General features: G+C 46.8%; 27 non-coding genes across 27 annotated transcripts; 8 read left to right on the top strand and 19 right to left on the bottom strand.

Moving 5' to 3' along the window:
• Positions 1–1,077: 1,077 nt before the first annotated feature.
• Positions 1,078–1,150, bottom strand: trnar-acg (transfer RNA arginine (anticodon ACG)). Its single transcript has one exon. It is a non-coding gene; the product is annotated as a tRNA-Arg (tRNA).
• A 1,871-nt stretch (positions 1,151–3,021) lies between these two features.
• Positions 3,022–3,094, bottom strand: trnar-acg (transfer RNA arginine (anticodon ACG)). Its single transcript has one exon. It is a non-coding gene; the product is annotated as a tRNA-Arg (tRNA).
• A 202-nt stretch (positions 3,095–3,296) lies between these two features.
• On the top strand, positions 3,297–3,368 carry trnae-cuc (transfer RNA glutamic acid (anticodon CUC)). Its single transcript has one exon. It is a non-coding gene; the product is annotated as a tRNA-Glu (tRNA).
• Positions 3,369–3,725: 357 nt separating this feature from the next.
• Positions 3,726–3,798, bottom strand: trnar-acg (transfer RNA arginine (anticodon ACG)). Its single transcript has one exon. It is a non-coding gene; the product is annotated as a tRNA-Arg (tRNA).
• Positions 3,799–3,992: 194 nt separating this feature from the next.
• trnae-cuc (transfer RNA glutamic acid (anticodon CUC)) lies at positions 3,993–4,064 on the top strand. Its single transcript has one exon. It is a non-coding gene; the product is annotated as a tRNA-Glu (tRNA).
• A 317-nt stretch (positions 4,065–4,381) lies between these two features.
• On the bottom strand, positions 4,382–4,453 carry trnae-uuc (transfer RNA glutamic acid (anticodon UUC)). Its single transcript has one exon. It is a non-coding gene; the product is annotated as a tRNA-Glu (tRNA).
• Positions 4,454–5,474: 1,021 nt separating this feature from the next.
• Positions 5,475–5,547, bottom strand: trnar-acg (transfer RNA arginine (anticodon ACG)). Its single transcript has one exon. It is a non-coding gene; the product is annotated as a tRNA-Arg (tRNA).
• Positions 5,548–6,594: 1,047 nt separating this feature from the next.
• On the bottom strand, positions 6,595–6,667 carry trnar-acg (transfer RNA arginine (anticodon ACG)). The gene has a single exon. It is a non-coding gene; the product is annotated as a tRNA-Arg (tRNA).
• A 170-nt stretch (positions 6,668–6,837) lies between these two features.
• Positions 6,838–6,909, top strand: trnae-cuc (transfer RNA glutamic acid (anticodon CUC)). Its single transcript has one exon. It is a non-coding gene; the product is annotated as a tRNA-Glu (tRNA).
• A 317-nt stretch (positions 6,910–7,226) lies between these two features.
• trnae-uuc (transfer RNA glutamic acid (anticodon UUC)) lies at positions 7,227–7,298 on the bottom strand. Its single transcript has one exon. It is a non-coding gene; the product is annotated as a tRNA-Glu (tRNA).
• A 2,351-nt stretch (positions 7,299–9,649) lies between these two features.
• On the top strand, positions 9,650–9,721 carry trnae-cuc (transfer RNA glutamic acid (anticodon CUC)). Its single transcript has one exon. It is a non-coding gene; the product is annotated as a tRNA-Glu (tRNA).
• Positions 9,722–11,406: 1,685 nt separating this feature from the next.
• trnar-acg (transfer RNA arginine (anticodon ACG)) lies at positions 11,407–11,479 on the bottom strand. The gene has a single exon. It is a non-coding gene; the product is annotated as a tRNA-Arg (tRNA).
• A 170-nt stretch (positions 11,480–11,649) lies between these two features.
• On the top strand, positions 11,650–11,721 carry trnae-cuc (transfer RNA glutamic acid (anticodon CUC)). Its single transcript has one exon. It is a non-coding gene; the product is annotated as a tRNA-Glu (tRNA).
• Positions 11,722–12,038: 317 nt separating this feature from the next.
• On the bottom strand, positions 12,039–12,110 carry trnae-uuc (transfer RNA glutamic acid (anticodon UUC)). Its single transcript has one exon. It is a non-coding gene; the product is annotated as a tRNA-Glu (tRNA).
• Positions 12,111–13,130: 1,020 nt separating this feature from the next.
• On the bottom strand, positions 13,131–13,203 carry trnar-acg (transfer RNA arginine (anticodon ACG)). The gene has a single exon. It is a non-coding gene; the product is annotated as a tRNA-Arg (tRNA).
• A 1,024-nt stretch (positions 13,204–14,227) lies between these two features.
• On the bottom strand, positions 14,228–14,300 carry trnar-acg (transfer RNA arginine (anticodon ACG)). The gene has a single exon. It is a non-coding gene; the product is annotated as a tRNA-Arg (tRNA).
• A 551-nt stretch (positions 14,301–14,851) lies between these two features.
• Positions 14,852–14,923, bottom strand: trnae-uuc (transfer RNA glutamic acid (anticodon UUC)). The gene has a single exon. It is a non-coding gene; the product is annotated as a tRNA-Glu (tRNA).
• Positions 14,924–16,595: 1,672 nt separating this feature from the next.
• trnar-acg (transfer RNA arginine (anticodon ACG)) lies at positions 16,596–16,668 on the bottom strand. The gene has a single exon. It is a non-coding gene; the product is annotated as a tRNA-Arg (tRNA).
• A 170-nt stretch (positions 16,669–16,838) lies between these two features.
• On the top strand, positions 16,839–16,910 carry trnae-cuc (transfer RNA glutamic acid (anticodon CUC)). Its single transcript has one exon. It is a non-coding gene; the product is annotated as a tRNA-Glu (tRNA).
• A 1,685-nt stretch (positions 16,911–18,595) lies between these two features.
• Positions 18,596–18,668, bottom strand: trnar-acg (transfer RNA arginine (anticodon ACG)). Its single transcript has one exon. It is a non-coding gene; the product is annotated as a tRNA-Arg (tRNA).
• Positions 18,669–18,838: 170 nt separating this feature from the next.
• On the top strand, positions 18,839–18,910 carry trnae-cuc (transfer RNA glutamic acid (anticodon CUC)). Its single transcript has one exon. It is a non-coding gene; the product is annotated as a tRNA-Glu (tRNA).
• Positions 18,911–19,227: 317 nt separating this feature from the next.
• On the bottom strand, positions 19,228–19,299 carry trnae-uuc (transfer RNA glutamic acid (anticodon UUC)). The gene has a single exon. It is a non-coding gene; the product is annotated as a tRNA-Glu (tRNA).
• Positions 19,300–20,320: 1,021 nt separating this feature from the next.
• trnar-acg (transfer RNA arginine (anticodon ACG)) lies at positions 20,321–20,393 on the bottom strand. Its single transcript has one exon. It is a non-coding gene; the product is annotated as a tRNA-Arg (tRNA).
• A 1,063-nt stretch (positions 20,394–21,456) lies between these two features.
• On the bottom strand, positions 21,457–21,529 carry trnar-acg (transfer RNA arginine (anticodon ACG)). The gene has a single exon. It is a non-coding gene; the product is annotated as a tRNA-Arg (tRNA).
• A 575-nt stretch (positions 21,530–22,104) lies between these two features.
• trnae-uuc (transfer RNA glutamic acid (anticodon UUC)) lies at positions 22,105–22,176 on the bottom strand. Its single transcript has one exon. It is a non-coding gene; the product is annotated as a tRNA-Glu (tRNA).
• A 1,224-nt stretch (positions 22,177–23,400) lies between these two features.
• Positions 23,401–23,473, bottom strand: trnar-acg (transfer RNA arginine (anticodon ACG)). Its single transcript has one exon. It is a non-coding gene; the product is annotated as a tRNA-Arg (tRNA).
• A 194-nt stretch (positions 23,474–23,667) lies between these two features.
• Positions 23,668–23,739, top strand: trnae-cuc (transfer RNA glutamic acid (anticodon CUC)). The gene has a single exon. It is a non-coding gene; the product is annotated as a tRNA-Glu (tRNA).
• Positions 23,740–24,197: the final 458 nt, after the last annotated feature.

The following is a 24,197-nucleotide window of genomic DNA, read 5'->3' as shown; positions in this document are numbered from 1 at the left end:
TGGCAAAACAAGAATTATCCAAAAGGACGGTTTTCTGAATTATATAGTGTTGTATGCATTCAGGGAATCTGTTTTTTCACTCAACCCGGGGGTTCAGTGTATTTGGGCAGATTCCTGTGATTGCAGAATTGATTCCTCAAACTGGTAATTAAGCTCTTGTCCAAGTGAAAATACTCGTGTCATCCATTTGAAAACACACACGGCAACCTTTATCTAGAGGAAAAACTGGAGTCAACCCCTGGCTGCGTACGAGAAAACCAGGAATCCTAACTGCTAGACCATATGGGAACTGGCCAGCTTTAACTGGCCACAAGCTTGTGGGCCACTTTCCATAAATGTGGCCAGTGTGGGCGCAGGGTTTTGTAGTGGCCTGTTGCTTTTGGTGTGTGACTGTAACAATGTGATAATAATTTGGCAATACAAGAATCATCCGAAGGGACGGTTTACTGAAATATATAGTGTTGCATGCATTCAAGGGACATGTTTGTTGACTCACACATGGTTCAGTTTTTTGGCCAGAATCCTGTGATTGCTGAATTTATACCTCGAACTGGTAATTAAGGTCTTGTCCAGGTGAAAATACTTGTGTCATGCATCTGAAAACACACATGGCAACCGTTATCTAGAGGAAAAACTGCCTATCGTCGGTCTGTCAAGGTACAAAACTGACATGTTGTGAGGTTAATAATGAAAGTGAGACCAATTTTTAATATGCTGATTATTCGCTCGTTCAGTTTAATGCAGATTACAAATTATTCTCAATGTCCAGGTGGCAATTAGTGATAAGGCTTCAAAATGGCAAGCCTGTGACATCAAAACCACATGGCATTGCACCCTTCAAAGTAGTAAAGCGGTTACAGAGTAGCGATGAAATTGTTCATTCTAGAATCAACTGGCCCACCAGCCTGCATTTTGTGAGACTGCATGTCCGTGTCTCCCCTAGACATCGGAATGGGTGTGCAGAATGTGCCTTTTTTTGGAAAAAATAGAAGAATGCCTAGAGAGTTGCCTTTTCTTTTGGACTTTGGAGAAAAAAAACACAACAACAAAATAAGCCGGAGAAAAACAAGCACAGAGCGAGCCAGCCAGGAGTCGAACCTAGAATCTTCTGATCCGTAGTCAGACGCGTTATCCATTGCGCCACTGGCCCACCAAAAGTAAAGACCCCCGATTGTTACAGACTTGTTGGTTTTCGATGTGACGGTGGCAAGCATTGATATCTGCTCATTCTCACCTTGTTATCAGGAGAACAGACTACCAGCCCTCCAGCCCTCCAGCCCACCAGCCCAGCAGCCCACGAGCCCTCCAGCCCACGAGCCCTCCAGCCCACCATCCCTCCCTGGTGGTCTAGTGGTTAGAATTCGGCGTTCTCACCGCCGCGGCCCGGGTTCGATTCCCGGTCAGGGAAAGCTCTTTTGCCTTCCAATTGTGGACTGCGAATTCAAGCTCTGCTGACAGCTGTGAGAAAGCCAGCTCCAAGCCAAAACATTGGTGGGAACATGAAAAAAACACCTCCTTCGAGCCGGAGTTGAACCAGCGACCTAAGGATGGCCAACACTCCAACATACAGTCCTCTGCTCTACCAGCTGAGCTATCGAAGGGGCTAAGGGCTAGTCAGAACCTCGACATATCAGGGTTCTGTAGCTCTACTGCTGGCCAAAAAGTCACTTCTGGTGTAGGAAGATTTGCTGGATTTTTGAGGAGGGAAGCAAAAAGGAGCATGCATTCCCATACCGGGAGTTGAACACGGGCCGCCTGGGTGAAAACCAGGAATCCTAACCGCTAGACCATATGGGATCTGGACACTTTAAACTGGCCATGGGCTTCTGGCGCACTTTCCATACATGTGGTCAGCGTGGGCGCAGGACCTTGTAGTGGCCTGTTGCTTTAGTTCTGTGACTGTAACAATGTGATAATAATTTGGCAAAACAAGAATTATCCAAAAGGACGGTTTTCTGAATTATATAGTGTTGTATGCATTCAGGGAATCTGTTTTTTCACTCAACCCGGGGGTTCAGTGTATTTGGGCAGATTCCTGTGATTGCAGAATTGATTCCTCAAACTGGTAATTAAGCTCTTGTCCAAGTGAAAATACTCGTGTCATCCATTTGAAAACACACACGGCAACCTTTATCTAGAGGAAAAACTGGAGTCAACCCCTGGCTGCGTACGAGAAAACCAGGAATCCTAACTGCTAGACCATATGGGAACTGGCCAGCTTTAACTGGCCACAAGCTTGTGGGCCACTTTCCATAAATGTGGCCAGTGTGGGCGCAGGGTTTTGTAGTGGCCTGTTGCTTTTGGTGTGTGACTGTAACAATGTGATAATAATTTGGCAATACAAGAATCATCCGAAGGGACGGTTTACTGAAATATATAGTGTTGCATGCATTCAAGGGACATGTTTGTTGACTCACACATGGTTCAGTTTTTTGGCCAGAATCCTGTGATTGCTGAATTTATACCTCGAACTGGTAATTAAGGTCTTGTCCAGGTGAAAATACTTGTGTCATGCATCTGAAAACACACATGGCAACCGTTATCTAGAGGAAAAACTGCCTATCGTCGGTCTGTCAAGGTACAAAACTGACATGTTGTGAGGTTAATAATGAAAGTGAGACCAATTTTTAATCCGCAAAATTGCTGATTATTCGCTCGTTCAGTTTAATGCAGATTACAAATTATTCTCAATGTCCAGGTGGCAATTAGTGATAAGGCTTCAAAATGGCAAGCCTGTGACATCAAAACCACATGGCATTGCACCCTTCAAAGTAGTAAAGCGGTTACAGAGTAGCGATGAAATTGTTCTTTCTAGAATCAACTGGCCCACCAGCCTGCATTTTGTGAGACGAATGGCAATACCAAAGCATGTCCGTGTCTCCCCTAGACATCGGAATGGGTGTGCAGAATGTGCCTTTTTTTGGAAAAAATAGAAGAATGCCTAGAGAGTTGCCTTTTCTTTTGGACTTTGGAGAAAAAAAACACAACAACAAAATAAGCCGGAGAAAAACAAGCACAGAGCGAGCCAGCCAGGAGTCGAACCTAGAATCTTCTGATCCGTAGTCAGACGCGTTATCCATTGCGCCACTGGCCCACCATTAGTAAAGACCCCCGATTGTTACAGACTTGTTGGTTTTCGATGTGACGGTGGCAAGCATTGATGTCTGCTCATTCTCACCTTGTTATCAGGAGAACAGATTACCAGCCCTCCAGCCCACCAGCCCACCAGCCCACCAGCCCACGAGCCCTCCAGCCCTCCTGCCCACCAGCCCACGAGCCCTCCAGCCCACCGTCCATCCCTGGTGGTCTAGTGGTTAGGATTCGGCGCTCTCACCGCCGCGGCCCGGGTTCGATTCCCGGTCAGGGAAAGCTCTTTTGCCTTCCAATTGTGGACTGCGAATTCAAGCTCTGCTGACAGCTGTGAGAAAGCCAGCTCCAAGCCAAAACATTGGTGGGAACATGAAAAAAACACCTCCTTCGAGCCGGAGTTGAACCAGCGACCTAAGGATGGCCAACACTCCAACCTACAGTCCTCCGCTCTACCAGCTGAGCTATCGAAGGGGCTAAGGGCTAGTCAGAACCTCGACATATCAGGGTTCTGTAGCTCTACTGCTGGCCAAAAAGTCACTTCTGGTGCAGGAAGATTTGCTGGATTTTTGGAGAAATTGGACTTTGGAGAAAAAAAACACAACAACAAAATAAGCCGGAGAAAAACAAGCACAGAGCGAGCCAGCCAGGAGTCGAACCTAGAATCTTCTGATCCGTAGTCAGACGCGTTATCCATTGCGCCACTGGCCCACCATTAGTAAAGACCCCCGATTGTTACAGACTTGTTGGTTTTCGATGTGACGGTGGCAAGCATTGATGTCTGCTCATTCTCACCTTGTTATCAGGAGAACAGATTACCAGCCCTCCAGCCCACCAGCCCACCAGCCCACGAGCCCTCCAGCCCTCCTGCCCACCAGCCCACGAGCCCTCCAGCCCACCGTCCATCCCTGGTGGTCTAGTGGTTAGGATTCGGCGCTCTCACCGCCGCGGCCCGGGTTCGATTCCCGGTCAGGGAAAGCTCTTTTGCCTTCCAATTGTGGACTGCGAATTCAAGCTCTGCTGACAGCTGTGAGAAAGCCAGCTCCAAGCCAAAACATTGGTGGGAACATGAAAAAAACACCTCCTTCGAGCCGGAGTTGAACCAGCGACCTAAGGATGGCCAACACTCCAACCTACAGTCCTCCGCTCTACCAGCTGAGCTATCGAAGGGGCTAAGGGCTAGTCAGAACCTCGACATATCAGGGTTCTGTAGCTCTACTGCTGGCCAAAAAGTCACTTCTGGTGCAGGAAGATTTGCTGGATTTTTGAGGAGGGAAGCAAAAAGGAGCATGCATTCCCATACCGGGAGTTGAACCCGGGCCGCCTGGGTGAAAACCAGGAATCCTAACCGCTAGACCATATGGGATCTGGACACTTTAAACTGGCCATGGGCTTCTGGCGCACTTTCCATACATGTGGTCAGCGTGGGCGCAGGACCTTGTAGTGGCCTGTTGCTTTAGTTCTGTGACTGTAACAATGTGATAATAATTTGGCAAAACAAGAATTATCCAAAAGGACGGTTTTCTGAATTATATAGTGTTGTATGCATTCAGGGAATCTGTTTTTTCACTCAACCCGGGGGTTCAGTGTATTTGGGCAGATTCCTGTGATTGCAGAATTGATTCCTCAAACTGGTAATTAAGCTCTTGTCCAAGTGAAAATACTCGTGTCATCCATTTGAAAACACACACAGCAACCTTTATCTAGAGGAAAAACTGGAGTCAACCCCTGGCTGCGTACGAGAAAACCAGGAATCCTAACTGCTAGACCATATGGGAACTGGCCAGCTTTAACTGGCCACAAGCTTGTGGGCCACTTTCCATAAATGTGGCCAGTGTGGGCGCAGGGTTTTGTAGTGGCCTGTTGCTTTTGGTGTGTGACTGTAACAATGTGATAATAATTTGGCAATACAAGAATCATCCGAAGGGACGGTTTCTGTCAAGGTACAAAACTGACATGTTGTGAGGTTAATAATGAAAGTGAGACCAATTTTTAATCTGCAAAATTGCTGATTATTCGCTCGTTCAGTTTAATGCAGATTACAAATTATTCTCAATGTCCAGGTGGCAATTAGTGATAAGGCTTCAAAATGGCAAGCCTGTGACATCAAAACCACATGGCATTGCACCCTTCAAAGTAGTAAAGCGGTTACAGAGTAGCGATGAAATTGTTCTTTCTAGAATCAACTGGCCCACCAGCCTGCATTTTGTGAGACGAATGGCAATACCAAAGCATGTCCGTGTCTCCCCTAGACATCGGAATGGGTGTGCAGAATGTGCCTTTTTTTGAAAAAAAATAGAAGAATGCCTAGAGAGTTGCCTTTTCTTTTGGACTTTGGAGAAAAAAAACACAACAACAAAATAAGCCGGAGAAAAACAAGCACAGAGCGAGCCAGCCAGGAGTCGAACCTAGAATCTTCTGATCCGTAGTCAGACGCGTTATCCATTGCGCCACTGGCCCACCATTAGTAAGACCCCCGATTGTTACAGACTTGTTGGTTTTCGATGTGACGGTGGCAAGCATTGATGTCTGCTCATTCTCACCTTGTTATCAGGAGAACAGACTACCAGCCCTCCAGCCCACCAGCCCTCCAGCCCACCAGCCCTCCAGCCCACCAGCCCTCCAGCCCACCAGCCCACCAGCCCACCAGCCCACCAGCCCTCCAGCCCTCCTGCCCACCAGCCCACGAGCCCTCCAGCCCATATGGGAACTGGCCAGCTTTAACTGGCCACAAGCTTGTGGGCCACTTTCCATAAATGTGGCCAGTGTGGGCGCAGGGTTTTGTAGTGGCCTGTTGCTTTTGGTGTGTGACTGTAACAATGTGATAATAATTTGGCAATACAAGAATCATCCGAAGGGACGGTTTACTGAAATATATAGTGTTGCATGCATTCAAGGGACATGTTTGTTGACTCACACATGGTTCAGTTTTTTGGCCAGAATCCTGTGATTGCTGAATTTATACCTCGAACTGGTAATTAAGGTCTTGTCCAGGTGAAAATACTTGTGTCATGCATCTGAAAACACACATGGCAACCGTTATCTAGAGGAAAAACTGCCTATCGTCGGTCTGTCAAGGTACAAAACTGACATGTTGTGAGGTTAATAATGAAAGTGAGACCAATTTTTAATCCGCAAAATTGCTGATTATTCGCTCGTTCAGTTTAATGCAGATTACAAATTATTCTCAATGTCCAGGTGGCAATTAGTGATAAGGCTTCAAAATGGCAAGCCTGTGACATCAAAACCACATGGCATTGCACCCTTCAAAGTAGTAAAGCGGTTACAGAGTAGCGATGAAATTGTTCATTCTAGAATCAACTGGCCCACCAGCCTGCATTTTGTGAGACTGCATGTCCGTGTCTCCCCTAGACATCGGAATGGGTGTGCAGAATGTGCCTTTTTTTGGAAAAAATAGAAGAATGCCTAGAGAGTTGCCTTTTCTTTTGGACTTTGGAGAAAAAAAAACACAACAACAAAATAAGCCGGAGAAAAACAAGCACAGAGCGAGCCAGCCAGGAGTCGAACCTAGAATCTTCTGATCCGTAGTCAGACGCGTTATCCATTGCGCCACTGGCCCACCAAAAGTAAAGACCCCCGATTGTTACAGACTTGTTGGTTTTCGATGTGACGGTGGCAAGCATTGATGTCTGCTCATTCTCACCTTGTTATCAGGAGAACAGACTACCAGCCCTCCAGCCCTCCAGCCCACCAGCCCAGCAGCCCACGAGCCCTCCAGCCCACCATCCCTCCCTGGTGGTCTAGTGGTTAGGATTCGGCGCTCTCACCGCCGCGGCCCGGGTTCGATTCCCGGTCAGGGAAAGCTCTTTTGCCTTCCAATTGTGGACTGCGAATTCAAGCTCTGCTGACAGATGTGAGAAAGCCAGCTCCAAGCCAAAACATTGGTGGGAACATGAAAAAAACACCTCCTTCGAGCCGGAGTTGAACCAGCGACCTAAGGATGGCCAACACTCCAACCTACAGTCCTCCGCTCTACCAGCTGAGCTATCGAAGGGGCTAATGGCTAGTCAGAACCTCGACATATCAGGGTTCTGTAGCTCTACTGCTGGCCAAAAAGTCACTTCTGGTGCAGGAAGATTTGCTGGATTTTTGAGGAGGGAAGCAAAAAGGAGCATGCATTCCCATACCGGGAGTTGAACCCGGGCCGCCTGGGTGAAAACCAGGAATCCTAACCGCTAGACCATATGGGATCTGGACACTTTAAACTGGCCATGGGCTTCTGGCGCACTTTCCATACATGTGGTCAGCGTGGGCGCAGGACCTTGTAGTGGCCTGTTGCTTTAGTTCTGTGACTGTAACAATGTGATAATAATTTGGCAAAACAAGAATTATCCAAAAGGACGGTTTTCTGAATTATATAGTGTTGTATGCATTCAGGGAATCTGTTTTTTCACTCAACCCGGGGGTTCAGTGTATTTGGGCAGATTCCTGTGATTGCAGAATTGATTCCTCAAACTGGTAATTAAGCTCTTGTCCAAGTGAAAATACTCGTGTCATCCATTTGAAAACACACACGGCAACCTTTATCTAGAGGAAAAACTGGAGTCAACCCCTGGCTGCGTACGAGAAAACCAGGAATCCTAACTGCTAGACCATATGGGAACTGGCCAGCTTTAACTGGCCACAAGCTTGTGGGCCACTTTCCATAAATGTGGCCAGTGTGGGCGCAGGGTTTTGTAGTGGCCTGTTGCTTTTGGTGTGTGACTGTAACAATGTGATAATAATTTGGCAATACAAGAATCATCCGAAGGGACGGTTTCTGTCAAGGTACAAAACTGACATGTTGTGAGGTTAATAATGAAAGTGAGACCAATTTTTAATCCGCAAAATTGCTGATTATTCGCTCGTTCAGTTTAATGCAGATTACAAATTATTCTCAATGTCCAGGTGGCAATTAGTGATAAGGCTTCAAAATGGCAAGCCTGTGACATCAAAACCACATGGCATTGCACCCTTCAAAGTAGTAAAGCGGTTACAGAGTAGCGATGAAATTGTTCTTTCTAGAATCAACTGGCCCACCAGCCTGCATTTTGTGAGACGAATGGCAATACCAAAGCATGTCCGTGTCTCCCCTAGACATCTGAATGGGTGTGCAGAATGTGCCTTTTTTTGAAAAAAAATAGAAGAATGCCTAGAGAGTTGCCTTTTCTTTTGGACTTTGGAGAAAAAAAACACAACAACAAAATAAGCCGGAGAAAAACAAGCACAGAGCGAGCCAGCCAGGAGTTGAACCTAGAATCTTCTGATCCGTAGTCAGACGCGTTATCCATTGCGCCACTGGCCCACCATTAGTAAAGACCCCCGATTGTTACAGACTTGTTGGTTTTCGATGTGACGGTGGCAAGCATTGATGTCTGCTCATTCTCACCTTGTTATCAGGAGAACAGACTACCAGCCCTCCAGCCCACCAGCCCTCCAGCCCTCCTGCCCACCAGCCCACGAGCCCTCCAGCCCATATGGGAACTGGCCAGCTTTAACTGGCCACAAGCTTGTGGGCCACTTTCCATAAATGTGGCCAGTGTGGGCGCAGGGTTTTGTAGTGGCCTGTTGCTTTTGGTGTGTGACTGTAACAATGTGATAATAATTTGGCAATACAAGAATCATCCGAAGGGACGGTTTACTGAAATATATAGTGTTGCATGCATTCAAGGGACATGTTTGTTGACTCACACATGGTTCAGTTTTTTGGCCAGAATCCTGTGATTGCTGAATTTATACCTCGAACTGGTAATTAAGGTCTTGTCCAGGTGAAAATACTTGTGTCATGCATCTGAAAACACACATGGCAACCGTTATCTAGAGGAAAAACTGCCTATCGTCGGTCTGTCAAGGTACAAAACTGACATGTTGTGAGGTTAATAATGAAAGTGAGACCAATTTTTAATCCGCAAAATTGCTGATTATTCGCTCGTTCAGTTTAATGCAGATTACAAATTATTCTCAATGTCCAGGTGGCAATTAGTGATAAGGCTTTAAAATGGCAAGCCTGTGACATCAAAACCACATGGCATTGCACCCTTCAAAGTAGTAAAGCGGTTACAGAGTAGCGATGAAATTGTTCTTTCTAGAATCAACTGGCCCACCAGCCTGCATTTTGTGAGACGAATGGCAATACCAAAGCATGTCCGTGTCTCCCCTAGACATCGGAATGGGTGTGCAGAATGTGCCTTTTTTTGGAAAAAATAGAAGAATGCCTAGAGAGTTGCCTTTTCTTTTGGACTTTGGAGAAAAAAAACACAACAACAAAATAAGCCGGAGAAAAACAAGCACAGAGCGAGCCAGCCAGGAGTCGAACCTAGAATCTTCTGATCCGTAGTCAGACGCGTTATCCATTGCGCCACTTGCCCACCATTAGTAAAGACCCCCAATTGTTACAGACTTGTTGGTTTTCGATGTGACGGTGGCAAGCATTGATGTCTGCTCATTCTCACCTTGTTATCAGGAGAACAGACTACCAGCCCTCCAGCCCACCAGCCCACCAGCCCACGAGCCCTCCAGCCCTCCTGCCCACCAGCCCACGAGCCCTCCAGCCCACCGTCCATCCCTGGTGGTCTAGTGGTTAGGATTCGGCGCTCTCACCGCCGCGGCCCGGGTTCGATTCCCGGTCAGGGAAAGCTCTTTTGCCTTCCAATTGTGGACTGCGAATTCAAGCTCTGCTGACAGCTGTGAGAAAGCCAGCTCCAAGCCAAAACATTGGTGGGAACATGAAAAAAAACACCTCCTTCGAGCCGGAGTTGAACCAGCGACCTAAGGATGGCCAACACTCCAACCTACAGTCCTCCGCTCTACCAGCTGAGCTATCGAAGGGGCTAAGGGCTAGTCAGAACCTCGACATATCAGGGTTCTGTAGCTCTACTGCTGGCCAAAAAGTCACTTCTGGTGCAGGAAGATTTGCTGGATCAGAACCTCGACATATCAGGGTTCTGTAGCTCTACTGCTGGCCAAAAAGTCACTTCTGGTGCAGGAAGATTTGCTGGATTTTTGAGGAGGGAAGCAAAAAGGAGCATGCATTCCCATACCGGGAGTTGAACCCGGGCCGCCTGGGAGAAAACCAGGAATCCTAACCGCTAGACCATATGGGATTTGGACACTTTAAACTGGCCATGGGCTTCTGGCGCACTTTCCATACATGTGGTCAGTGTGGGCGAAGGACCTTGTAGTGGCCTGTTGCTTTAGTTCTGTGACTGTAACAATGTGATAGTAATTTGGCAAAACAAGAATTATGCAAAAGGACGGTTTTCTGAATTATATAGTGTTGTATGCATTCAGGGAATCTGTTTTTTCACTCAACCCGGGGGTTCAGTGTATTTGGGCAGATTCCTGTGATTGCAGAATTGATTCCTCAAACTGGTAATTAAGCTCTTGTCCAAGTGAAAATACTTGTGTCATCCATTTGAAAACACACACGGCAACCTTTATCTAGAGGAAAAACTGGAGTCAACCCCTGGCTGCGTACAAGAAAACCAGGAATCCTAACTGCTAGACCATATGGGAACTGGCCAGCTTTAACTGGCCACAAGCTTGTGGGCCACTTTCCATAAATGTGGCCAGTGTGGGCGCAGGGTTTTGTAGTGGCCTGTTGCTTTTGGTGTGTGACTGTAACAATGTGATAATAATTTGGCAATACAAGAATCATCCGAAGGGACGGTTTACTGAAATATATAGTGTTGCATGCATTCAAGGGACATGTTTGTTGACTCACACAAGGTTCAGTTTTTTGGCCAGAATCCTGTGATTGCTGAATTTATACCTCGAACTGGTAATTAAGGTCTTGTCCAGGTGAAAATACTTGTGTCATGCATCTGAAAACACACATGGCAACCGTTATCTAGAGGAAAAACTGCCTATCGTCGGTCTGTCAAGGTACAAAACTGACATGTTGTGAGGTTAATAATGAAAGTGAGACCAATTTTTAATATGCTGATTATTCGCTCGTTCAGTTTAATGCAGATTACAAATTATTCTCAATGTCCAGGTGGCAATTAGTGATAAGGCTTCAAAATGGCAAGCCTGTGACATCAAAACCACATGGCATTGCACCCTTCAAAGTAGTAAAGCGGTTACAGAGTAGCGATGAAATTGTTCATTCTAGAATCAACTGGCCCACCAGCCTGCATTTTGTGAGACGAATGGCAATACCAAAGCATGTCCGTGTCTCCCCTAGACATCGGAATGGGTGTGCAGAATGTGCCTTTTTTTGGAAAAAATAGAAGAATGCCTAGAGAGTTGCCTTTTCTTTTGGACTTTGGAGAAAAAAAACACAACAACAAAATAAGCCGGAGAAAAACAAGCACAGAGCGAGCCAGCCAGGAGTCGAACCTAGAATCTTCTGATCCGTAGTCAGACGCGTTATCCATTGCGCCACTGGCCCACCAAAAGTAAAGACCCCCGATTGTTACAGACTTGTTGGTTTTCGATGTGACGGTGGCAAGCATTGATGTCTGCTCATTCTCACCTTGTTATCAGGAGAACAGACTACCAGCCCTCCAGCCCTCCAGCCCACCAGCCCAGCAGCCCACGAGCCCTCCAGCCCACCATCCCTCCCTGGTGGTCTAGTGGTTAGGATTCGGCGCTCTCACCGCCGCGGCCCGGGTTCGATTCCCGGTCAGGGAAAGCTCTTTTGCCTTCCAATTGTGGACTGCGATTTCAAGCTCTGCTGACAGATGTGAGAAAGCCAGCTCCAAGCCAAAACATTGGTGGGAACATGAAAAAAACACCTCCTTCGAGCCGGAGTTGAACCAGCGACCTAAGGATGGCCAACACTCCAACCTACAGTCCTCCGCTCTACCAGCTGAGCTATCGAAGGGGCTAAGGGCTAGTCAGAACCTCGACATATCAGGGTTCTGTAGCTCTACTGCTGGCCAAAAAGTCACTTCTGGTGCAGGAAGATTTGCTGGATTTTTGAGGAGGGAAGCAAAAAGGAGCATGCATTCCCATACCGGGAGTTGAACCCGGGCCGCCTGGGTGAAAACCAGGAATCCTAACCGCTAGACCATATGGGATCTGGACACTTTAAACTGGCCATGGGCTTCTGGCGCACTTTCCATACATGTGGTCAGCGTGGGCGCAGGACCTTGTAGTGGCCTGTTGCTTTAGTTCTGTGACTGTAACAATGTGATAATAATTTGGCAAAACAAGAATTATCCAAAAGGACGGTTTTCTGAATTATAAAGTGTTGTATGCATTCAGGGAATCTGTTTTTTCACTCAACCCGGGGGTTCAGTGTATTTGGGCAGATTCCTGTGATTGCAGAATTGATTCCTCAAACTGGTAATTAAGCTCTTGTCCAAGTGAAAATACTCGTGTCATCCATTTGAAAACACACACGGCAACCTTTATCTAGAGGAAAAACTGGAGTCAACCCCTGGCTGCGTACGAGAAAACCAGGAATCCTAACTGCTAGACCATATGGGAACTGGCCAGCTTTAACTGGCCACAAGCTTGTGGGCCACTTTCCATAAATGTGGCCAGTGTGGGCGCAGGGTTTTGTAGTGGCCTGTTGCTTTTGGTGTGTGACTGTAACAATGTGATAATAATTTGGCAATACAAGAATCATCCGAAGGGACGGTTTCTGTCAAGGTACAAAACTGACATGTTGTGAGGTTAATAATGAAAGTGAGACCAATTTTTAATCCGCAAAATTGCTGATTATTCGCTCGTTCAGTTTAATGCAGATTACAAATTATTCTCAATGTCCAGGTGGCAATTAGTGATAAGGCTTCAAAATGGCAAGCCTGTGACATCAAAACCACATGGCATTGCACCCTTCAAAGTAGTAAAGCGGTTACAGAGTAGCGATGAAATTGTTCTTTCTAGAATCAACTGGCCCACCAGCCTGCATTTTGTGAGACGAATGGCAATACCAAAGCATGTCCGTGTCTCCCCTAGACATCGGAATGGGTGTGCAGAATGTGCCTTTTTTTGAAAAAAATAGAAGAATGCCTAGAGAGTTGCCTTTTCTTTTGGACTTTGGAGAAAAAAAACACAACAACAAAATAAGCCGGAGAAAAACAAGCACAGAGCGAGCCAGCCAGGAGTCGAACCTAGAATCTTCTGATCCGTAGTCAGACGCGTTATCCATTGCGCCACTGGCCCACCATTAGTAAAGACCCCCGATTGTTACAGACTTGTTGGTTTTCGATGTGACGGTGGCAAGCATTGATGTCTGCTCATTCTCACCTTGTTATCAGGAGAACAGACTACCAGCCCTCCAGCCCTCCAGCCCACCAGCCCACCAGCCCACCAGCCCACCAGCCCACCAGCCCACCAGCCCACCAGCCCACCAGCCCTCCTGCCCACCAGCCCACGAGCCCACCAGCCCATATGGGAACTGGCCAGCTTTAACTGGCCACAAGCTTGTGGGCCACTTTCCATAAATGTGGCCAGTGTGGGCGCAGGGTTTTGTAGTGGCCTGTTGCTTTTGGTGTGTGACTGTAACAATGTGATAATAATTTGGCAATACAAGAATCATCCGAAGGGACGGTTTACTGAAATATATAGTGTTGCATGCATTCAAGGGACATGTTTGTTGACTCACACATGGTTCAGTTTTTTGGCCAGAATCCTGTGATTGCTGAATTTATACCTCGAACTGGTAATTAAGGTCTTGTCCAGGTGAAAATACTTGTGTCATGCATCTGAAAACACACATGGCAACCGTTATCTAGAGGAAAAACTGCCTATCGTCGGTCTGTCAAGGTACAAAACTGACATGTTGTGAGGTTAATAATGAAAGTGAGACCAATTTTTAATATGCTGATTATTCGCTCGTTCAGTTTAATGCAGATTACAAATTATTCTCAATGTCCAGGTGGCAATTAGTGATAAGGCTTCAAAATGGCAAGCCTGTGACATCAAAACCACATGGCATTGCACCCTTCAAAGTAGTAAAGCGGTTACAGAGTAGCGATGAAATTGTTCATTCTAGAATCAACTGGCCCACCAGCCTGCATTTTGTGAGACTGCATGTCCGTGTCTCCCCTAGACATCGGAATGGGTGTGCAGAATGTGCCTTTTTTTGGAAAAAATAGAAGAATGCCTAGAGAGTTGCCTTTTCTTTTGGACTTTGGAGAAAAAAAAACACAACAACAAAATAAGCCGGAGAAAAACAAGCACAGAGCGAGCCAGCCAGGAGTCGAACCTAGAATCTTCTGATCCGTAGTCAGACGCGTTATCCATTGCGCCACTGGCCCACCAAAAGTAAAGACCCCCGATTGTTACAGACTTGTTGGTTTTCGATGTGACGGTGGCAAGCATTGATGTCTGCTCATTCTCACCTTGTTATCAGGAGAACAGACTACCAGCCCTCCAGCCCACCAGCCCAGCAGCCCACGAGCCCTCCAGCCCACCATCCCTCACTGGTGGTCTAGCGGTTAGGATTCGGCGCTCTCACCGCCGCGGCCCGGGTTCGATTCCCGTTCAGGGAAAGCTCTTTTGCCTTCCAATTGTGGACTGCGAATTCAAGCTCTGCTGACAGATGTGAGAAAGCCAGCTCCAAGCCAAAACATTGGTGGGAACATGAAAAAAACACCTCCTTCGAGCCGGAGTTGAACCAGCGACCTAAGGATGGCCAACACTCCAACCTACAGTCCTCCGCTCTACCAGCTGAGCTATCGAAGGGGCTAAGGGCTAGTCAGAACCTCGACATATCAGGGTTCTGTAGCTCTACTGCTGGCCAAAAAGTCACTTCTGGTGCAGGAAGATTTGATGGATTTTTGAGGAGGGAAGCAAAAAGGAGCATGCATTCCCATACCGGGAGTTGAACCCGGGCCGCCTGGGTGAAAACCAGGAATCCTAACCGCTAGACCATATGGGATCTGGACACTTTAAACTGGCCATGGGCTTCTGGCGCACTTTCCATACATGTGGTCAGGGTGGGCGCAGGACCTTGTAGTGGCCTGTTGCTTTAGTTCTGTGACTGTATATATATATATATGAAATATATAGTGTTGCATGCATTCAAGGGACATGTTTGTTGACTCACACATGGTTCAGTTTTTTGGCCAGAATCCTGTGATTGCTGAATTTATACCTCGAACTGGTAATTAAGGTCTTGTCCAGGTGAAAATACTTGTGTCATGCATCTGAAAACACACATGGCAACCGTTATCTAGAGGAAAAACTGCCTATCGTCGGTCTGTCAAGGTACAAAACTGACATGTTGTGAGGTTAATAATGAAAGTGAGACCAATTTTTAATCCGCAAAATTGCTGATTATTCGCTCGTTCAGTTTAATGCAGATTACAAATTATTCTCAATGTCCAGGTGGCAATTAGTGATAAGGCTTCAAAATGGCAAGCCTGTGACATCAAAACCACATGGCATTGCACTCATTCTCACCCCACCACTGTTGCTTTAGTTCTGTGTTCTGTGACTGTAACAATGTGATAGTAATTTGGCAAAACAAGAATTATGCAAAAGGACGGTTTTCTGAATTATATAGTGTTGTATGCATTCAGGGAATCTGTTTTTTCACTCAACCCGGGGGTTCAGTGTATTTGGGCAGATTCCTGTGATTGCAGAATTGATTCCTCAAACTGGTAATTAAGCTCTTGTCCAAGTGAAAATACTTGTGTCATCCATTTGAAAACACACACGGCAACCTTTATCTAGAGGAAAAACTGGAGTCAACCCCTGGCTGCGTACAAGAAAACCAGGAATCCTAACTGCTAGACCATATGGGAACTGGCCAGCTTTAACTGGCCACAAGCTTGTGGGCCACTTTCCATAAATGTGGCCAGTGTGGGCGCAGGGTTTTGTAGTGGCCTGTTGCTTTTGGTGTGTGACTGTAACAATGTGATAATAATTTGGCAATACAAGAATCATCCGAAGGGACGGTTTACTGAAATATATAGTGTTGCATGCATTCAAGGGACATGTTTGTTGACTCACACAAGGTTCAGTTTTTTGGCCAGAATCCTGTGATTGCTGAATTTATACCTCGAACTGGTAATTAAGGTCTTGTCCAGGTGAAAATACTTGTGTCATGCATCTGAAAACACACATGGCAACCGTTATCTAGAGGAAAAACTGCCTATCGTCGGTCTGTCAAGGTACAAAACTGACATGTTGTGAGGTTAATAATGAAAGTGAGACCAATTTTTAATATGCTGATTATTCGCTCGTTCAGTTTAATGCAGATTACAAATTATTCTCAATGTCCAGGTGGCAATTAGTGATAAGGCTTCAAAATGGCAAGCCTGTGACATCAAAACCACATGGCATTGCACCCTTCAAAGTAGTAAAGCGGTTACAGAGTAGCGATGAAATTGTTCATTCTAGAATCAACTGGCCCACCAGCCTGCATTTTGTGAGACGAATGGCAATACCAAAGCATGTCCGTGTCTCCCCTAGACATCGGAATGGGTGTGCAGAATGTGCCTTTTTTTGGAAAAAATAGAAGAATGCCTAGAGAGTTGCCTTTTCTTTTGGACTTTGGAGAAAAAAAACACAACAACAAAATAAGCCGGAGAAAAACAAGCACAGAGCGAGCCAGCCAGGAGTCGAACCTAGAATCTTCTGATCCGTAGTCAGACGCGTTATCCATTGCGCCACTGGCCCACCAAAAGTAAAGACCCCCGATTGTTACAGACTTGTTGGTTTTCGATGTGACGGTGGCAAGCATTGATGTCTGCTCATTCTCACCTTGTTATCAGGAGAACAGACTACCAGCCCTCCAGCCCTCCAGCCCACCAGCCCAGCAGCCCACGAGCCCTCCAGCCCACCATCCCTCCCTGGTGGTCTAGTGGTTAGGATTCGGCGCTCTCACCGCCGCGGCCCGGGTTCGATTCCCGGTCAGGGAAAGCTCTTTTGCCTTCCAATTGTGGACTGCGAATTCAAGCTCTGCTGACAGATGTGAGAAAGCCAGCTCCAAGCCAAAACATTGGTGGGAACATGAAAAAAAACACCTCCTTCGAGCCGGAGTTGAACCAGCGACCTAAGGATGGCCAACACTCCAACCTACAGTCCTCCGCTCTACCAGCTGAGCTATCGAAGGGGCTAAGGGCTAGTCAGAACCTCGACATATCAGGGTTCTGTAGCTCTACTGCTGGCCAAAAAGTCACTTCTGGTGCAGGAAGATTTGCTGGATCAGAACCTCGACATATCAGGGTTCTGTAGCTCTACTGCTGGCCAAAAAGTCACTTCTGGTGCAGGAAGATTTGCTGGATTTTTGAGGAGGGAAGCAAAAAGGAGCATGCATTCCCATACCGGGAGTTGAACCCGGGCCGCCTGGGAGAAAACCAGGAATCCTAACCGCTAGACCATATGGGATTAGGACACTTTAAACTGGCCATGGGCTTCTGGCGCACTTTCCATACATGTGGTCAGTGTGGGCGAAGGACCTTGTAGTGGCCTGTTGCTTTAGTTCTGTGACTGTAACAATGTGATAGTAATTTGGCAAAACAAGAATTATGCAAAAGGACGGTTTTCTGAATTATATAGTGTTGTATGCATTCAGGGAATCTGTTTTTTCACTCAACCCGGGGGTTCAGTGTATTTGGGCAGATTCCTGTGATTGCAGAATTGATTCCTCAAACTGGTAATTAAGCTCTTGTCCAAGTGAAAATACTTGTGTCATCCATTTGAAAACACACACAGCAACCTTTATCTAGAGGAAAAACTGGAGTCAACCCCTGGCTGCGTACAAGAAAACCAGGAATCCTAACTGCTAGACCATATGGGAACTGGCCAGCTTTAACTGGCCACAAGCTTGTGGGCCACTTTCCATAAATGTGGCCAGTGTGGGCGCAGGGTTTTGTAGTGGCCTGTTGCTTTTGGTGTGTGACTGTAACAATGTGATAATAATTTGGCAATACAAGAATCATCCGAAGGGACGGTTTACTGAAATATATAGTGTTGCATGCATTCAAGGGACATGTTTGTTGACTCACACAAGGTTCAGTTTTTTGGCCAGAATCCTGTGATTGCTGAATTTATACCTCGAACTGGTAATTAAGGTCTTGTCCAGGTGAAAATACTTGTGTCATGCATCTGAAAACACACATGGCAACCGTTATCTAGAGGAAAAACTGCCTATCGTCGGTCTGTCAAGGTACAAAACTGACATGTTGTGAGGTTAATAATGAAAGTGAGACCAATTTTTAATATGCTGATTATTCGCTCGTTCAGTTTAATGCAGATTACAAATTATTCTCAATGTCCAGGTGGCAATTAGTGATAAGGCTTCAAAATGGCAAGCCTGTGACATCAAAACCACATGGCATTGCACCCTTCAAAGTAGTAAAGCGGTTACAGAGTAACGATGAAATTGTTCATTCTAGAATCAACTGGCCCACCAGCCTGCATTTTGTGAGACGAATGGCAATACCAAAGCATGTCCGTGTCTCCCCTAGACATCGGAATGGGTGTGCAGAATGTGCCTTTTTTTGGAAAAAATAGAAGAATGCCTAGAGAGTTGCCTTTTCTTTTGGACTTTGGAGAAAAAAAACACAACAACAAAATAAGCCGGAGAAAAACAAGCACAGAGCGAGCCAGCCAGGAGTCGAACCTAGAATCTTCTGATCCGTAGTCAGACGCGTTATCCATTGCGCCACTGGCCCACCAAAAGTAAAGACCCCCGATTGTTACAGACTTGTTGGTTTTCGATGTGACGGTGGCAAGCATTGATGTCTGCTCATTCTCACCTTGTTATCAGGAGAACAGACTACCAGCCCTCCAGCCCTCCAGCCCACCAGCCCAGCAGCCCACGAGCCCTCCAGCCCACCATCCCTCCCTGGTGGTCTAGTGGTTAGGATTCGGCGCTCTCACCGCCGCGGCCCGGGTTCGATTCCCGGTCAGGGAAAGCTCTTTTGCCTTCCAATTGTGGACTGCGAATTCAAGCTCTGCTGACAGATGTGAGAAAGCCAGCTCCAAGCCAAAACATTGGTGGGAACATGAAAAAAACACCTCCTTCGAGCCGGAGTTGAACCAGCGACCTAAGGATGGCCAACACTCCAACCTACAGTCCTCCGCTCTACCAGCTGAGCTATCGAAGGGGCTAAGGGCTAGTCAGAACCTCGACATATCAGGGTTCTGTAGCTCTACTGCTGGCCAAAAAGTCACTTCTGGTGCAGGAAGATTTGCTGGATTTTTGAGGAGGGAAGCAAAAAGGAGCATGCATTCCCATACCGGGAGTTGAACCCGGGCCGCCTGGGTGAAAACCAGGAATCCTAACCGCTAGACCATATGGGATCTGGACACTTTAAACTGGCCATGGGCTTCTGGCGCACTTTCCATACATGTGGTCAGCGTGGGCGCAGGACCTTGTAGTGGCCTGTTGCTTTAGTTCTGTGACTGTAACAATGTGATAATAATTTGGCAAAACAAGAATTATCCAAAAGGACGGTTTTCTGAATTATATAGTGTTGTATGCATTCAGGGAATCTGTTTTTTCACTCAACCCGGGGGTTCAGTGTATTTGGGCAGATTCCTGTGATTGCAGAATTGATTCCTCAAACTGGTAATTAAGCTCTTGTCCAAGTGAAAATACTCGTGTCATCCATTTGAAAACACACACGGCAACCTTTATCTAGAGGAAAAACTGGAGTCAACCCCTGGCTGCGTACGAGAAAACCAGGAATCCTAACTGCTAGACCATATGGGAACTGGCCAGCTTTAACTGGCCACAAGCTTGTGGGCCACTTTCCATAAATGTGGCCAGTGTGGGCGCAGGGTTTTGTAGTGGCCTGTTGCTTTTGGTGTGTGACTGTAACAATGTGATAATAATTTGGCAATACAAGAATCATCCGAAGGGACGGTTTCTGTCAAGGTACAAAACTGACATGTTGTGAGGTTAATAATGAAAGTGAGACCAATTTTTAATCCGCAAAATTGCTGATTATTCGCTCGTTCAGTTTAATGCAGATTACAAATTATTCTCAATGTCCAGGTGGCAATTAGTGATAAGGCTTCAAAATGGCAAGCCTGTGACATCAAAACCACATGGCATTGCACCCTTCAAAGTAGTAAAGCGGTTACAGAGTAGCGATGAAATTGTTCTTTCTAGAATCAACTGGCCCACCAGCCTGCATTTTGTGAGACGAATGGCAATACCAAAGCATGTCCGTGTCTCCCCTAGACATCGGAATGGGTGTGCAGAATGTGCCTTTTTTTGAAAAAAATAGAAGAATGCCTAGAGAGTTGCCTTTTCTTTTGGACTTTGGAGAAAAAAAAACACAACAACAAAATAAGCCGGAGAAAAACAAGCACAGAGCGAGCCAGCCAGGAGTCGAACCTAGAATCTTCTGATCCGTAGTCAGACGCGTTATCCATTGCGCCACTGGCCCACCATTAGTAAAGACCCCCGATTGTTACAGACTTGTTGGTTTTCGATGTGACGGTGGCAAGCATTGATGTCTGCTCATTCTCACCTTGTTATCAGGAGAACAGACTACCAGCCCTCCAGCCCACCAGCCCTCCAGCCCACCAGCCCTCCAGCCCACCAGCCCACCAGCCCACCAGCCCACCAGCCCACCAGCCCACCAGCCCACCAGCCCACCAGCCCACCAGCCCACCAGCCCTCCTGCCCACCAGCCCACGAGCCCTCCAGCCCATATGGGAACTGGCCAGCTTTAACTGGCCACAAGCTTGTGGGCCACTTTCCATAAATGTGGCCAGTGTGGGCGCAGGGTTTTGTAGTGGCCTGTTGCTTTTGGTGTGTGACTGTAACAATGTGATAATAATTTGGCAATACAAGAATCATCCGAAGGGACGGTTTACTGAAATATATAGTGTTGCATGCATTCAAGGGACATGTTTGTTGACTCACACATGGTTCAGTTTTTTGGCCAGAATCCTGTGATTGCTGAATTTATACCTCGAACTGGTAATTAAGGTCTTGTCCAGGTGAAAATACTTGTGTCATGCATCTGAAAACACACATGGCAACCGTTATCTAGAGGAAAAACTGCCTATCGTCGGTCTGTCAAGGTACAAAACTGACATGTTGTGAGGTTAATAATGAAAGTGAGACCAATTTTTAATATGCTGATTATTCGCTCGTTCAGTTTAATGCAGATTACAAATTATTCTCAATGTCCAGGTGGCAATTAGTGATAAGGCTTCAAAATGGCAAGCCTGTGACATCAAAACCACATGGCATTGCACCCTTCAAAGTAGTAAAGCGGTTACAGAGTAGCGATGAAATTGTTCATTCTAGAATCAACTGGCCCACCAGCCTGCATTTTGTGAGACTGCATGTCCGTGTCTCCCCTAGACATCGGAATGGGTGTGCAGAATGTGCCTTTTTTTGGAAAAAATAGAAGAATGCCTAGAGAGTTGCCTTTTCTTTTGGACTTTGGAGAAAAAAAACACAACAACAAAATAAGCTGGAGAAAAACAAGCACAGAGCGAGCCAGCCAGGAGTCGAACCTAGAATCTTCTGATCCGTAGTCAGACGCGTTATCCATTGCGCCACTGGCCCACCAAAAGTAAAGACCCCCGATTGTTACAGACTTGTTGGTTTTCGATGTGACGGTGGCAAGCATTGATGTCTGCTCATTCTCACCTTGTTATCAGGAGAACAGACTACCAGCCCTCCAGCCCTCCAGCCCACCAGCCCAGCAGCCCACGAGCCCTCCAGCCCACGAGCCCTCCAGCCCACCATCCCTCCCTGGTGGTCTAGTGGTTAGAATTCGGCGTTCTCACCGCCGCGGCCCGGGTTCGATTCCCGGTCAGGGAAAGCTCTTTTGCCTTCCAATTGTGGACTGCGAATTCAAGCTCTGCTGACAGCTGTGAGAAAGCCAGCTCCAAGCCAAAACATTGGTGGGAACATGAAAAAAACACCTCCTTCGAGCCGGAGTTGAACCAGCGACCTAAGGATGGCCAACACTCCAACCTACAGTCCTCCGCTCTACCAGCTGAGCTATCGAAGGGGCTAAGGGCTAGTCAGAACCTCGACATATCAGGGTTCTGTAGCTCTACTGCTGGCCAAAAAGTCACTTCTGGTGTAGGAAGATTTGCTGGATTTTTGAGGAGGGAAGCAAAAAGGAGCATGCATTCCCATACCGGGAGTTGAACCCGGGCCGCCTGGGTGAAAACCAGGAATCCTAACCGCTAGACCATATGGGATCTGGACACTTTAAACTGGCCATGGGCTTCTGGCGCACTTTCCATACATGTGGTCAGCGTGGGCGCAGGACCTTGTAGTGGCCTGTTGCTTTAGTTCTGTGACTGTAACAATGTGATAATAATTTGGCAAAACAAGAATTATCCAAAAGGACGGTTTTCTGAATTATATAGTGTTGTATGCATTCAGGGAATCTGTTTTTTCACTCAACCCGGGGGTTCAGTGTATTTGGGCAGATTCCTGTGATTGCAGAATTGATTCCTCAAACTGGTAATTAAGCTCTTGTCCAAGTGAAAATACTCGTGTCATCCATTTGAAAACACACACGGCAACCTTTATCTAGAGGAAAAACTGGAGTCAACCCCTGGCTGCGTACGAGAAAACCAGGAATCCTAACTGCTAGACCATATGGGAACTGGCCAGCTTTAACTGGCCACAAGCTTGTGGGCCACTTTCCATAAATGTGGCCAGTGTGGGCGCAGGGTTTTGTAGTGGCCTGTTGCTTTTGGTGTGTGACTGTAACAATGTGATAATAATTTGGCAATACAAGAATCATCCGAAGGGACGGTTTACTGAAATATATAGTGTTGCATGCATTCAAGGGACATGTTTGTTGACTCACACATGGTTCAGTTTTTTGGCCAGAATCCTGTGATTGCTGAATTTATACCTCGAACTGGTAATTAAGGTCTTGTCCAGGTGAAAATACTTGTGTCATGCATCTGAAAACACACATGGCAACCGTTATCTAGAGGAAAAACTGCCTATCGTCGGTCTGTCAAGGTACAAAACTGACATGTTGTGAGGTTAATAATGAAAGTGAGACCAATTTTTAATCCGCAAAATTGCTGATTATTCGCTCGTTCAGTTTAATGCAGATTACAAATTATTCTCAATGTCCAGGTGGCAATTAGTGATAAGGCTTCAAAATGGCAAGCCTGTGACATCAAAACCACATGGCATTGCACCCTTCAAAGTAGTAAAGCGGTTACAGAGTAGCGATGAAATTGTTCTTTCTAGAATCAACTGGCCCACCAGCCTGCATTTTGTGAGACGAATGGCAATACCAAAGCATGTCCGTGTCTCCCCTAGACATCGGAATGGGTGTGCAGAATGTGCCTTTTTTTGGAAAAAATAGAAGAATGCCTAGAGAGTTGCCTTTTCTTTTGGACTTTGGAGAAAAAAAACACAACAACAAAATAAGCCGGAGAAAAACAAGCACAAAGCGAGCCAGCCAGGAGTCGAACCTAGAATCTTCTGATCCGTAGTCAGACGCGTTATCCATTGCGCCACTGGCCCACCATTAGTAAAGACCCCCGATTGTTACAGACTTGTTGGTTTTCGATGTGACGGTGGCAAGCATTGATGTCTGCTCATTCTCACCTTGTTATCAGGAGAACAGACTACCAGCCCTCCAGCCCACCAGCCCACCAGCCCACGAGCCCTCCAGCCCTCCTGCCCACCAGCCCACGAGCCCTCCAGCCCACCGTCCATCCCTGGTGGTCTAGTGGTTAGGATTCGGCGCTCTCACCGCCGCGGCCCGGGTTCGATTCCCGGTCAGGGAAAGCTCTTTTGCCTTCCAATTGTGGACTGCGAATTCAAGCTCTGCTGACAGCTGTGAGAAAGCCAGCTCCAAGCCAAAACATTGGTGGGAACATGAAAAAAAACACCTCCTTCGAGCCGGAGTTGAACCAGCGACCTAAGGATGGCCAACACTCCAACCTACAGTCCTCCGCTCTACCAGCTGAGCTATCGAAGGGGCTAAGGGCTAGTCAGAACCTCGACATATCAGGGTTCTGTAGCTCTACTGCTGGCCAAAAAGTCACTTCTGGTGCAGGAAGATTTGCTGGATCAGAACCTCGACATATCAGGGTTCTGTAGCTCTACTGCTGGCCAAAAAGTCACTTCTGGTGCAGGAAGATTTGCTGGATTTTTGAGGAGGGAAGCAAAAAGGAGCATGCATTCCCATACCGGGAGTTGAACCCGGGCCGCCTGGGAGAAAACCAGGAATCCTAACCGCTAG

Source organism: Carassius gibelio, chromosome A11 (assembly GCF_023724105.1).
Source record: "Carassius gibelio isolate Cgi1373 ecotype wild population from Czech Republic chromosome A11, carGib1.2-hapl.c, whole genome shotgun sequence".
Taxonomy (NCBI): domain Eukaryota; kingdom Metazoa; phylum Chordata; class Actinopteri; order Cypriniformes; family Cyprinidae; genus Carassius; species Carassius gibelio.
Note: the sequence above shows the minus strand (reverse complement) of the source record. Positions and strands in the feature narration are given on the sequence as shown.